Genomic DNA, 13,314 nt, shown 5'->3' on the forward strand with positions numbered 1-13,314 from the left:
TTGAAGAAGGAGCTAATGATTGCATTTCCTGCTCTGCCTATCTAATGTCATGATCCTTGTGCACTTGAAGCAGAATGTTCCTAGCTTCAAGGTCACATGAATTTTTTTTGTCCTCATACTTTATCAGTCACTCAAAATCAAGTCATACTTTTCTTTTTCTTTCTTTATATTTTTTGAACATGGACCTTTTTCCTTTGTGTTTACCAGATGCTTCTATTTGGAATTCTTTTTTCTTTCTTAAAAGAAATCTTATGTTTCCACCATAACCTCATATGTATCCAGCCTTTATATTCTATAGAATCCTTTTCTTCCCTCATAGCCCCTGCAATAAGGTCCCTCCAGAATGTTCTAATCTGGACGTGCTGTCAAGATCTGATACATAGCTATCACCCTGGGGCTTCTCTTCAGCGACGTCCTGGATTAAAGGCCAGTCTTGGATTCATGTCATCATTTTGGTCTTCTGTTTGGTTTTCCTGGAGAATATACCTTGGAAACTTCCTAAGACAGAAAATATGGTAGTAAACTGGGTCTTTGTATGTCTCAAAATATTTTTATTTTATTCTCACATTTCATTGCTAGTTTGACTGGATATAGAATTATGGGTTCAAAATATATTTTTCCCTTGGAATTTTTAAAACATTTATTTGATATATTCTGAATTTAATGTGACTAATGGAAAGGTGGGTGGTTCCTTGCATTTTTTACTTGGAAGACTTTATGACTTTTCCCCTTCTATCTTTGGTGTTCTAAAATTTCAAGGAGATGTGTTAGCTGTGTAGCTATTTTCATTCATCCTGCTCAGTACTCAATAGACTCATCACATTTCTTCTGTTTGAGGAAATGTCTGATTATTTCTTTAAAAGAATTCTACCATCTGTATTTTCTGTTCTCTTTTTCTGAAAATCCTCGTAGCCAACTGGTTGATTTTTACAACTCTTGTATTAATCTTCTATAAATCTTAACTTTACTCCTGTGACATTTGTTTTGAACCCTAGGAGACTTAATGGCTTTATATTTCAGCCCTTCTTTTTAAAAAAATACATTTTTATTGATTTCAGAGGAAGGAAGAAAGAGAGAGAGAGAGAGAGAGAGAGAGAGAGAGAGAGAGAGAGAGAGAAACATCAATAACACAAAAGAATCATTGATTGGCTGCCTCCTGCACACCCCATACTGGGGATTGAGCCCATAACTTGAGCATGTGTCCTGACCAGGAATCAAACAATGACCGCCTGGTTCATAGGTTGACACTCAACCACTGAGCTATATTGGCCAGGCTCAGCCCTTCTTTTGAATTCCATGTTTTAGGCATGCTTTTAATTTATAAGAACTTTTTCCTGTCCTCCAGTTGTCCCCTTTTCAGTCATACTATTCTTGCTTTATAAATACAATATCTTCTCAAATATCTTTGAAGGTATTCATTAAATACTTAAAAAAATTTTTCTTGTTACTGAATTATTTCCATTTCTTTGAGACTTCGTATGTTTTGGCCTTTTCACTTCCTCCTATTAGTTGTTCTTAAATGTCTAGTGATCTTGTTTGTACATTCATTTCTATAAATAAAGGATTAGTTTCATAATGAAAACTACCTAGTGTTGGTTTCTTCCAAATTTGCGTTGATATGCTTTTTGATAGGTTTCCTTCCTAAATGGGAAGGCAAACAGGGCACTCCATTCAAATGCACAGGGCTAATGAACTGACAATTTCGTGTTAAGATGTACACATGGGAACCTACCTTACGTTAGATGTTCTGTTTCATCTCCCACCAAATGCTACAGCAAGGACAGCTTTACTCTTAGACCCACACTCCCACTAAGGCACAAATCTCTCCCCAGCCAGTTTAGTTATCTCTTTTAGAGAAGAGTCTCCAGTTATTTTTCCTCCCTATTCTGAAGGTGAAAACCTGGTTCCCTTTGCTCTATGTGGAAGGGGAACCACTGACCCTATGCCTAGACATCCACTGGCATTCTGGGAGGATGACTGGCAGCCGCTTCCCTTGAAGTTCTCTTCATATTCAAATTTGAGCTTTGAGTTTCTCTACTCTGTTTCATCCATTAACGTGTTGAAGTCTTTAATCTATGAAAGACCTCCCTTCCCAATTTCTTCATTGTTACAGATTTATTTCTTTTTACACTCCAATTCTGTCATTTTAGAATCTCTGGCAAGAATGGTAGCACACTCATATTTTTAATCAACTGTCTTGCACCAGACACTTCCCTACACCAGGGTGTTGTTTTTAAAAAGGAATATCTTTGTTGAAAGTCTACTAATTTTTTGTCTGTAGTCTTATTTCTTAGCATGATATTTCTGAATATTAGAATAGAATCTTGTTTTTTTAAAAAAGAAAGAGCCCTGGCTGGTGTGGCTCAGTTGGTTGGGGTGTCATCCTGTACACCAAAAAGGTGGTGGGTTCAATTCCTGGTCAGGGTATATACCCAGGTTGCAGGTTTGAGCCCTTGGTTGGGGTGTGCACAAAAGGCACCCGAACCCATCAATGTGTCCATCTCACATTCTTGTTTCTCTCTCTCTCTCTCTCTCTCTCTCTCTCTCTCTCTCTGAAATCAATTTTTAAAAAAAGAAAGAAAGAGGAAGAAAGACTTAAAAGGAAGCAAGCAAATGAAAATTTAGACAAAAACAAGTAGTATAATCCCTCTCTTAGACATTTGTGAGAAGCACTTAGAAACAGCCTACATTATTAGTCTCACTGAAAGACATTGGTTAAGTGCTACGGATATTATTAAATGAGCAACTCATATGAGAAACCTAGTCCTTAGTACATGGGGCATAAGGTTCTCAGCAACGGAAAATACAGTCCAGAGTGTCTGTAGGAGAACAGGTAAACCCACTCCGCTCAAGCTGTTGAGGGTTATATCAAAGATCTACATGATTCCAAGTCTACAGAACACTGATACTGCAGGTGGAAGGCTTGGTTTTTAAAAGTGTACCTTTTACTTTATTTTTTTCCTTTCTATTAATTTAATTCTGAGCCCAAAAGTGTTCAGATTAGGATAGCAGAAAATATAATCCCCGTTGCTACTGTAGTTTTCTTTCTTACTAGATCTGCGCCAGATATACAAAGAGAAGACCACACTACCAATGCTGACATCTTCATTGCCCTGGAAGATGAATAGATCTTTGCAGTGGGTATTGGTCCAGAGAGGAAAGGCAGCGCTGTAGGTGACTTTCTGTCTCTCTCTGAGGACTGGTTATCTTTTTCAGGCCTTGCTTTGAAGTGGCATGAGGTCTCCTTTTCTTGAGAGACTGTAGACCTTCCATCTCTCTCTAAAACATTCTCTCTATTGAGATGTTTTGGTATCATCTCTTTATTTGGTTGAGTCTTTAGGAAATACAAGAGCTAAGCCAATTGACCGTTTCTATCTTCTGCCTTTCCTTGAGGCAATGAATCCAGAAAAGACTATCTACTTGAATACAGGTAGGCAGAGAGAAAGGGAGTAGAGACACAGAGAAGAAAGACAGCAAATATTAGAAGGGAAAAATCAGTTAACTGCTTAAAAAATGCCATCATCTTATAGTATGTACATTCCACCATAAAGGAATGCAAAATGGTATCCAGCCCAGAATGGGTTTGAAGGGTTAGGCAGGAGCAGGGATGGGAAGACAACTAGGGAAGGTTTTTATGCAGAGCGTTACTTCAGAAATTGTGATAGAACCTCTTGAATAACTTGAGCACAAGATGAAAATAGCCTCCAGTTGTGGTGGATTTGTCATTAGCCACGCCCCCTTTCACAGGACTTTGTCAAAGGCCTTTTGCCAAAGTGTCACACTATGTTCAAGGATTCCTGAGCCCCTGGATGATGTTCCCAAAGGCTATGCAAATGTGCAGATACTTATGTGATATGGAAATTTCTCTAATCATTGTAGGGGAAGGATAAAAAGCCCTTGAAAAGACCATGCTGATGAAAAAAAAATCAGTGCTTTGCTGAGGGACAGCCTTGGGAAACTGTCAGCTGATTTTTCATAGTGTTTCAATGAACTCTAAATGTTAACAGGGGGTCAGTGTGGTCCCATTTGAATTCAGCAATAATGTCTATTCATCACTTAAAAATGATAAAGATTCATTTTGCTCAAGGCATACACTTTGAGGGGGATGATGAACATATAATCAAGCTGGTCCTCAAAACAAGCTCATTGACCTTTTGGGGCGCACACATCGACCTGGTGTAGATAGAAGCTCTGCACCGTGGCTCAGGCCCTTTAGCAGCTATGAGCAGCTCCCTCTGTAAGCACTGACAAGAAGTAAAGTGTTGGGGGTCTCCTGGGTCCCATAAGGACTGGAGAGTCACCTGCAGCTTTCCTATCAGGCTGTGTCTTCAGACTTCTTCCCACACAGTCTGGATCTCCTGCTTTATAGTTCAACATGGCCTCCAAACTTAAGTCTCCAGAGTAACTTGGCTTTTGAGAGTAACTTATCCAATCTCTCAGTGTGCCGATTCCAATTCTCTATGAAAGTGAATCTTGCTGACCAAGGTTCAGTCATGTCTACCATTACCCATATATCTGCCTCTTGGAAAATGAGTTTATTGGTAAAAACACATGGTCTGATCATGTCCCTTAGCCAAAGCTGTAGATGTGGGCAGATTATTTTATAAGAGCACTGGAAATTTTGAAATGATTGAAAAAAAGGAAAAGAAAAAATTGTGAAAAGGTTGACATGACTATTAATCGGAAACTGATTGAATAATGATGGAATCATATAATGAAATAAAATGCACTCATATTGTAGAACTTTATATTTATTTTATTTATACTTCATTTTATACTTATTTATTTCTATCCACTTATTATTTATACTTAAATCTTATTTATTTCTTTATTTTATTGATGAAAGAACTAGAAAAATATGGAAAGGCATCATCCCCCAGTGGTAGCAATAAATACCTCTAGAATGTGAAATTGTTGACTTTTTTTTTTGCTTTGTGATTTTCTTGGTTTCTCAGTTTTTGTCAGTGAGCATGTATCGCTTTTATAGTTGGGGAAAATGACAGTGGATTTTATTTATGAGGTAGAGCTTTAGCTTTGTCTGGTGAATAGATATGGGGGATCTGTTCATTCTGACAATCATATTGTCAGTCTGAAGACTGACAAAGACCCGGCCACAGCATTAGCCATGAAATGTCCATAGCAGATATGATTTGGGAGGGTTCATTTGTTGTATATACAACCAATTGCAATCTTTATCACTCACTATGTTATGTTTTCTGTAAATTCAGAGTTTTACAAACGTTGAATAGATTCAATTTAGAGGTTACATTTTAAATAAAGTATTTGTAGCAACTCTTTCAAAACCTTTCATCAAATATTTTGGGATTGTTAAAAGCAACATATTTCCTTCTTAAAGATTGTTTGGTGAAAAAGTGGTTTGGATTCTTTCTTTAACCTCCTTTAATGGGCCTATTTACTTTCATATTGTTCATAACAGTGATATTAGTGTTCTTACCCCCTTTTTGTTTTGCTGAAATCAATCTTAAAAGCGTCCAGTACTAAGTCTCAATAAGAATGTTTCCCCTTTTACTTTGCCTTTGTTCAGACCTCTGAATTAATTTCTTTTTACAGAAATGTTGTGGATGCATGCAACTTTTCCCTTTTTTTCTGAAAAAAAAAAAAAAAAAAAAACCGTTGTATTCATTCTGGACCTCCCTTACTCTAACCGTATTCTGTCATGCCTTGCTGTGCCCGCCTAGGCCTGGTTCCTGAGGACCGAGGGCTGAACAAAGTCCTCCTTAGCTACTTAGCGCTAATTCTCAAGGTTGCTTGTTCACTGGCACGTCGCTCGGGGCTTTCAATCAGGACGGAAACACACGGCAGCTGGGTGTCCAGCTGCCAATTCCTCAATTTGAGAAGCGAATCTGTTTCCGTCCAAGTCAATCCTTACAAGGCATGGGGGCCGGTTCTGTGCCCACAGTTACTTCCTCCATGGTTTCTTTACCAACATCCCTAACGCTGCCCTCTGGTTGGTGACAAAAAACATGTCGTTATCATCATCTCCTCAGGCACATCTCACACCCAGCAAAGCAAACCAGAAACCACATGGTGGGTGGGATCTCCTCCGGGAGAATGGAGGTAGCCGGTGGAAACAGCCACCGCACAGCAGCCGGGATGCCGGCCATGGGATTTGGGGTGGACGTGGACAGGCCATTTCACCCATCTCTCTGCCTCAACAACCTCCTCTGGAAATAGTGTATTTGTTCCACTTGACATGGAGGCAGTGAGGCTGGAGTGGATGCATTTGGGAAAGTGCTCTGACACATGGGCAAGACCACCCAAATACTGGTCTGAAAAAGAGATTGGTGAGCAAGGGCCATACTCATAATGGTAAAAGGAAACAGGCCAGACAATCAGGGGGCGTGAGCTCAGAAGTCAGACAGCACAGCGGGCAGCAGGGTCTGGAATATTTGTAAGAAGTTGCACAAGAAATGTGCTGTTGCCCTGGCCTCATGGCTCAGTCAGCTGGGATGTCATCCTACACCAAAATTTTGTGAGTTTGATTCCCAGTCAGGGTCCATACCTCGGTTTCGAGTTTGATCTCTTGTTGGGACACATATGAGGCAACAATTAATGTCTCTCTCTCTCTCTCTCTCTCTCTCTCTCTCTCTCTCTCTCTCTCTCCTTTCATTTCTCTCTAGAATGAACAACTACAACAACAGAAAACATGTCCTCGGGTGAGGATTAAAAAAAAAGAAAGAAAGAAATGTACTGTTTGTTTATTTCTGCTCCATCCTCATCCTGCATATATTATAGTCTCATTTCACACATGAATTAACTAAATTCATCATTCATAGAGACTAAATAATCCAAATAAATAGAGCAATCCAATGACACGACTGTTTATTTAGTGGAACCATACTCTTGATACAACATAGAGAGGTTGTGTGCATGTGAATGTGTGTTTAATGCTTATAAACAGGCAACATATTAAATGTGCACATTGTAACTGATATTGGTAACTGTACTGGTCTCAGGAATCTAAATGGAAAGGAGTTTAATGGAGGCACTGTTTATAGATGTGGGGGCACAGCTGAGGGAGCCACAAGGGAGAGCCTGGAGCTCAGACTCCCAACAGCAGAAGCAGTTTCCAGCCTCAGGCCTGAAAGATGGGCAGAGCCCTAGCCTCGCATAAGGTGCTCCAGCAGGAGCTGTGGCTGTGACACACCGAGATGTGGCCCCAGCAGAGGCCTGGTAGGGGAAGGAGGTAAGAGCCCTGATCTGATCTCTCTTTCCTGCAACCCTCCTGTCTCCTGTCTGTACCTTCCTCACCTATCCAGAAACTGGGACAGGGGGCCTGGCTGAAGCAACCCATTGAGGCCAAAGCCTTGGGGACTGGGAGAAGGGCAGAATGATGGAGAGAGGCAAATGGAGAATAATAGCATAATAATCAACTACGAGTGTGGCCAACTGGGAATTAAATCAGAATTGCAGAGTTATGAAACAAATAGTATGCTTAAACATAAGGCCAGGTAGCTCAGTTGGTTAGATCATTGTCCTAATATGCCATGGTTGTGGGTTTGACCTATAGTCAGGGCACATACAAGAATCAACCAATGAATACATAAATAAGTTGAACAAGAAATCAATGTTTCTCTCTCTTTTTTCTCTTTCCCAAATTCAATAATAATAATAATAAAAAGAACATAGGAAGGAACAACAAACTGGACTCAGAGTCAACAGCTTCACCAGCAGGAAAAGAGGCAGATGGTGAAATCAAAAGAGAATCGTCACTATGGCCACATAAGAACACTGGAATTTTTTTTTATTTAAATTCTTTATTGATTACAGTATTACATATGTCTACTTTTCCCCCCATTGACCTTTCCCCAGCCACTCCCCACCCCAGCACATGCCCTCACCTCCCTACTGTCTGTGTCCAGTGGTTATGCTTACATGCATGCATACAAGTCCTTTGGTTGGTCTCTTATCCCCCTCCCCCTTTCCCTCCCCTGCCTTCCCTCTGAGGTTGGATGGTCTGTTCGATGTTTCTATGTCTCTGGATCTATTTTTGTTCATCAGTTTACGTTGTTCATTATATTCCATAGATGAGTGAGATCATGTGATACTTATCCTCCACTGACTGGCTTATTTCGCTTAGCATAATGCTCTCCAGGTCCATCCATGCAATAACACTGGAATGTTCCCAGCCATTCCTGGGCAGGGTACTGTGTAGCAGACCAAGGATAACTAATGACTTCACAGTTATGGTTTTCTCTGAGTCTTTTAGGACACAGGCTTTATCTGTTTCTGTTTCCTCCCTGCCCTCCTCCAACTCTTCGGGAAGTGCAATTGTCTCATTCTTAATAGATGACCCTGTGTCCTTTATGTAGGCAGTTCTTCTTCCCTGTGGCCAGTGATGGCTAAGCAATCTTATGCTGGAATGCCACCCTGGATGGATGACCCAAGGCCTGGGATTGATCCGACAAAGATTAGGCAGTGTATCGTTCTAACAGGGCCCTGCTTGAAACAGATGAGGGCAATATAAACACCCTGCAGTGTTGGGTACCAGCCTCCTGTTGGTATAATTAATCAGAGTCTTCTGCTGGAATGAACAGTTTGGAAATCCAGTGCCAGGTTTGATTAGCAGGTAGTTCAATCTCAGTCTGATTGCTCTGTATTCTGAACTCCATGCTCACTCTAAATCAGTGGTTCTCAACCTTTCTAATGCCGCGACCCTTTAATACAGTTCCTCATGTTGTGGTGACCCCCAATCATAAAATTATTTTCGTGACCCACAGGTTGAGAACCGCTAGCACGGTCACCTAAGACCATCAGAAAACACAGATATTTACATTACGATTCATAACAGCAAAATTACAGTTATGAAGTAGCAACGAAAATAATTTTATGGTTGGGGGTCACCACAACATGAGGAACTGTATTAAAGGGTCGCGGCATTAGAAAGGTTGAGAACCACTGCTCTATATGAAGTGCATTGGTTACAAAATTTAAAATAGGAAGCGTGAGCTGCTGGGTTTTCACTCTGAGACAAGATCATAGTCTAAGTATAGGGGTACCTCCATGGCTTCTTAGTGCAGCAGCTTCATCTAGATGATTTGCTAGGCAACTCATTTATTGAGCTCCTGCTGTATAAACTATGCACAGAACTTTGATATATATATTAGTTTACTAGGGCTTCTGTAAACTGGCTGGTTTAAAACAACAGAAATTTATTCTGTCATAATTCTGGAGGCTAGAGATCCAAGATCAATGTCTTGGGATGGCCATGCTCCCTCTGATGGTTCTAGGGCAGAATCCTTCCTTGCTTCCTCCAGCTCCTCGCAGTTACTGACGTTCTTGTCTTGGGGAAAACATCACTCCAATCTCCCCCAGCACCATCAATATGGCTGAATGTTCACGTGTGTCACTGTGTTTCTGTGTCCAAATATCCCTCTCCTTTCTCTTGCAAGGATGCCAATAAGTGAATTTCAGATCCATCTATGTTTTTGCAAATAGCAATATTTCATCGTTTCTTATGACTGAGTAGTATTCCATTGCCTATATGTACTACATTTTCTTTATTCAATCATGTATCAAGGGGCTTTGGGAAAAGTAGTAAAAGGCAAAAGGGGGCCAAAACCGGTTTGGCTCAGTGGATAGAGCGTCGGTCTGCGGACTGAGGGGTCCCAGGTTCGATTCCGGTCAAGGGCATGTACATTGGTTGCGGGCACATCCCTGGTGGGGGGTGTGCAGGAGGCAGCTGGTCGATGTTTCTTTCTCATTGATGTTTCTGGCTCTCTATCCCTCTCCCTTCCTCTCTGTGGAAAATCAATAAAAATATATTTTTAAAAAAAAGGCAAAAGGGGTCAAATACATTGTGACAGAAGAAGATTTGGCTTTGAGTGGTAGACACACAATGCAATATACAGATGATGTATTACAGAATTGTGCAGTGAAACCTATATAATTTTATTAACCAATGTCAATTCAATGCGTTTAATAAAAATTAAAACTAAAAAAAGGAACCTTAACAAATTACATACACAAAGAGCTTATTTCCAAATAAGGACACATTCTGAGGTTCCAAGTGGACATGAATTTTGGGGGTCACTATTTAACATACTATAACATGATTTAATTTGGGGTCCTGCTTTAATGCACTTAGAGTTCATTATTTCCCCAAATATTATTTCTTTGTTCCCAATTTTCTTAGAAATTTATGTGCAAAATATTTCTGTGTGTGTGTGTGTGTGTTTTCATTCAATTTGGAATAAGCTGAGTGCTCTCTTTGTCCACCCACCCCTGTCTTTCCTAAATTGTCTTATTTCATCATGGAACTTTCATCTTCTTGCTTGTACTTTATTTGGCACTGTGAATCTAAATGTACCTTTTTTCTTTAATGAAAAAAGAAATCTTTCTGCTCTTAATGTTCAGTCTCCATGGTTATGCACCCCCATGGGACATTCTCAATGGCCCATTTTCATCTAAGGTCCGCAGACAGGTCATCATACCATTAAGCTGAAAAAGGAGAACATTTTCCTTGAGTTTAAAATTGTTTCTATTTTGTGGCATATTGATTTCTTGTATATTTCAGTAGCCTGGCCTAGATTGGAGGTGGGTGTAGCCCTCAGGTAGGAGGTGTTTCCTGAAAATCTGCAAAGTAACTACCATTTCCCATACTCTTATACTCCCCCCAAACAGACATTGGACTTACCCCCAAATCTCAAAACATATAAAACATTAGGGCTTTACTCAATGCCCTAAAGTAACAATATTTAAAAAAAACAAAAAACTATCCTATATAATAAAAGGCTAATATCAAATAGACCGAACTATGGAACAACCTAACAACTGATCACTATGACATGCGCTGACCACCAGGGGGTGTGCACGGAACATGGTGGGCATTGACACCAGGCGGCAGAGTGCAGAACAGGGCAGGCATCGGCCATGGCGGGATGATGGAGCAGGTGAGTGGGGGCGCCAGACCAAGGCAGGCCCTGCCACTCACTGTGATTAGGGCCAGCCTCTGGTGGTTACTGAAAATTCTTTGCTCCCATGCACTGAAGTCCCACCCAGCACTTCTACCTGCTGCTGGCGCCAGTCCCGCTCGCACTCACTGCCGGTGCTGGAGCCACCGCTTGCACCTGCTGCTGGCACCCAGCACCAGTCCCAATTGTTCAGTGCCATCAGTGGATGCAAGTAGTGGCTGCCAGCAGCAATTGCCCCTGAGGGCTTCTCCATCTCCCCCTGCTCCTGTGGGATGATCGGGGCAGCAGCTGCCGCTTGCACCCACTGACAGCGCCAGCCCCACTCACACCTGCTGCTGAGGCTGGCCCCAATCACTCTGCGCCATTAGCGGATGCGAGTGGGGCCAGCGCCATCAACGCGTGAGAGCAGCGGCGGCGGGAGCAGGGCTGCCGGCAGACAGGGGACTGGGGGCCGCGGTGGAAGGGACCTAGTGGGGGTGCAGAGAATGGGCCAAGACCTGCCCCTGTGCCCACGGCAGCTTCACGGCGCACAGTTTCTTTCAAGGTGCACGAATTCATGCACTGGGCCCCTAGTTAGTGTATGTTTGAGTTTTAACTCTAGAGTATTTCTGCCCATTACCTCATGCCACTTGGAGAGATGAAATTCTGGGTGCCTCTCAGATAGACTGCAAGCCTGATCCCTCCTGTGTAAGAGTAAAGGAAGGATAATAGCCATAATAGTGGCTAAATTTTGCTGAGTGCTTTTGATATGCTAACAAACAGCCTTAAGTACATTTTCTTAATCATTTCTTGTAACAATTCTGAACTGGCCATGATTTATGTATAGGGAACTGAGGCATTCAGAGGTCAAGTATCTTTGCATGTTAATGATTTCTCATAATACTTATTTCTATATTTTCCCCTCTCATGTCAGAGTCCCAAGAGGAAACAGTGGCTCCTTCAACTTTAGATAATTCAAGGAGGGTTCATTTATAAAAGGACTAGAGGCCTGGTGCATGAAATTTGTGCATGGGGGGGGGGTCCCCTCAGCCAAGCCTGCACCCTCTCACAATCTGGGACCCCTCGGGGGATGTCTGACTACTGGTTTAGGCCCGATCCTGCAGGGATCCCTGTGGGATCAGGCCTAAACTGGCAGTTGGACATTCCTCTCACAATCTGGGACCGCTGGCTCCTAACCACTCTGCTTGCCTGCCTGATTGCCCCTAACTGCTCACCTGCCTGCCTGATCACCCATAACCACCTCTGCCTTGGCCCCTGCCACAGCAGCTTTGTTGGGAAGGATGTCCGGAATGATGTTCACAAGGTCGCCCTGTCTAATTAGCATATTATGCTTTTATTATTATAGATTACTGTGGTGTAGGAGAGTGAAAAAGAACCACAAAGGATGATATGAATATTCAGGATTAGGAACCTTAGAGCTACTGCTACCTCAAGGCCCCACCCACAAATAATAGAAGTGATTACTGAAAGCAGCAAGGAATGGTTGGGTAGAGGACACCACCTTGAGAGGGATAGTGACCTTCAGTCAAGGAAGAAGCCAGCTGAGATGACCTTGAAAGGATAAAATACCTTGACTTCACTTTCCTTTCCCGTTAGCTATAGAAGACTTTTAGGAGTTTCTAGGTGGAATGACTAGCTTGTGCTGGTTTGTCCAGGCCATTCTCAGCTTTAGCAATTTAAGTCTCAAGTCCTAAGAACTACCTGAGTCCCCGGCAAATCAGATCCATTGTTGATCCTGGCTCAAAGGCTGAGCTATGAGTAAGTGCTACTGTGGGTCCCAGCATAGAGGCATGGTGGCTTGCAGAAGCCTGACTTCACCCATCCACCTACTCCATCATTCATTCATTAGGTGAAATAGTATTTTTTGAGCACCTACTATGTGCCAGTTACTCTTCCAGCTATTGGGAGTCAGCAGTAAATAAAACAAAGGGCCTATCTCACAGGTAGTGAGGGAGACAAATAATAAGTAATGTAATAAATAAACATATGATAAATAGAAGGCCCTCATATGCAGTATCACTTTCCCAGTTTTAGTTAAATGAAAAATTCTAGACATAAGTTTTTAATCGAGCACTGTTCTGAGTAGCATGATGAAATCTTCTGCCTTCTTGCTCTGTTGCTTCTGGCTAAGATCATAAATCATCTCTTTGTCCAGTTTCTCCATGTTGTATACACTCCCCACTGGGTAGTCATTTAGTAGCCCTCTCGGTTATTAGAGATGGAGAGACCACATTCACGTGCTTTTGTTATAGTATAGTTGACCCTTGAACAATACGGGTTTGAACTGCACAGGTCCACTTATACCCAGATTTTTAAAAATAAATACCGTAAATGTATTTTCTCTTCCTTATGATTTTCTTAATAGCACTTTCTCTCCTCT

The sequence above is a fragment of the Eptesicus fuscus genome, chromosome 9, assembly GCF_027574615.1.
Source record: "Eptesicus fuscus isolate TK198812 chromosome 9, DD_ASM_mEF_20220401, whole genome shotgun sequence".
In the NCBI taxonomy this organism is placed as follows: Eukaryota; Metazoa; Chordata; class Mammalia; order Chiroptera; family Vespertilionidae; genus Eptesicus; species Eptesicus fuscus.